Genomic DNA, 1,246 nt, shown 5'->3' with positions numbered 1-1,246 from the left:
CGCGGAGGACCTGGGTGATGGTCAGTGCGAGGGCGGGAGGGCTGGACGATGTGCTCAGGGCTTCACAGCCCGGGTCACCATAGGGTCATCACCTGGGGTCTGCGAGGGAGGTGTGGACGGGGCTTCTTACAAAAATTAGCACCTTCAGAAACGACTACATTAACAGAGTTATTATAAAGTAGGTTTTATTGTCTGAACGATACTTGTCATCTCTTTTCTATTAAGAGAGTCTGTGTGTAAATTTTCTTGTTTTTTTGAAAAAATTAATTTTAATGAACGTTTACAGAATTTTGGGTTTACATTCTTTCATTGCTGCACTTTTCTCTTTTCCCACCCCTACCCCCAGTCACTCTTTTTCTTGAAAAGAAAAAGAAAAATTGTTTTATCATTATGCTGTCCCTCCCCCCAAGTGCACAGCACGATGCAGCCTTCCCTCTAGACTTCTGTAATGACAATATCCATTCATATATCCCTTTTAAACAGTTCACTCCCTCATCTGTTCAATGCAATAGACATCATTCCTCCCCTCTTCTGTCTTTCCTCTACCTTGATGTCAGTCCTGTTTTACAACAGTGGCACTACTATGCAGTATTTGTCCTTTTGTGACTGAGATACTTCACTCAGCATGATGTCCTCCAGGTTCACCCGTTTTGAATAATACTGTATGAGTTCCTTCTATTCCATTGTGTGACTGTTCCACAACTTTTCTAGCCATTTCTTTATTGATGGCCACTTGGGTTGTTTCTAGCTCTTTGCTATTGTGAACAAAGCTACAATGAATATGTGTGTGCATATATCTGCTTGGGTTGCAGTTACGTTTTCCTTTGAGTAAATTGCCAGTACTGGAATTGCTGGGTCAAATGGTATTTCTACTTGTCACTTTTTGAGAAAGCGCCATACTGCCTTACATAATGTTTACACCATTTTCAATTCCCACCAACAGTGAATACAGGTTCCAGTTTCTCCACAACCTCGCTAGCTTTTGACGTTTGCTGTTCTGTTAAATTTTGCTATTCTTACAGGGGCGAGTATTTTATAAATTCTAGATATAAGTCCCTTGTCAGACATGTCATTACCAAATATTTTTTCCCCATCTGTGACTTCCCTTTTCATCTTGTTAGAGATGTTTTTTGGATGTGCTTTGGGATTTAATTATTAGAACGTCCCATTCATCTATTTTATCCTTGCTTGGTTTTAGATAAGAGATAGTGTTTTAAATTTATCAGAGGTCTTTCACATAAATTGG

The 1,246-nt window shown here is 39.7% G+C and overlaps 1 protein-coding gene across 1 annotated transcript in view; it reads left to right on the top strand.

Annotated features, from left to right (window-relative positions):
* Positions 1-1,246, top strand: part of LOC102861873 (zinc finger protein 345-like) — a 14,994-nt gene that overhangs the window by 1,533 nt on the left and 12,215 nt on the right. The gene's annotated exons all lie outside the window — the stretch shown is intronic.

This window comes from Elephantulus edwardii, unplaced genomic scaffold, assembly GCF_000299155.1.
Source record: "Elephantulus edwardii isolate Elephantulus edwardi_28Jun2011 unplaced genomic scaffold, EleEdw1.0 scaffold00528, whole genome shotgun sequence".
NCBI classification, from domain to species: domain Eukaryota; kingdom Metazoa; phylum Chordata; class Mammalia; order Macroscelidea; family Macroscelididae; genus Elephantulus; species Elephantulus edwardii.
The sequence above is the reverse complement of the archived record's forward strand: the minus strand, read 5'-3'. Positions and strand labels throughout refer to the sequence as shown.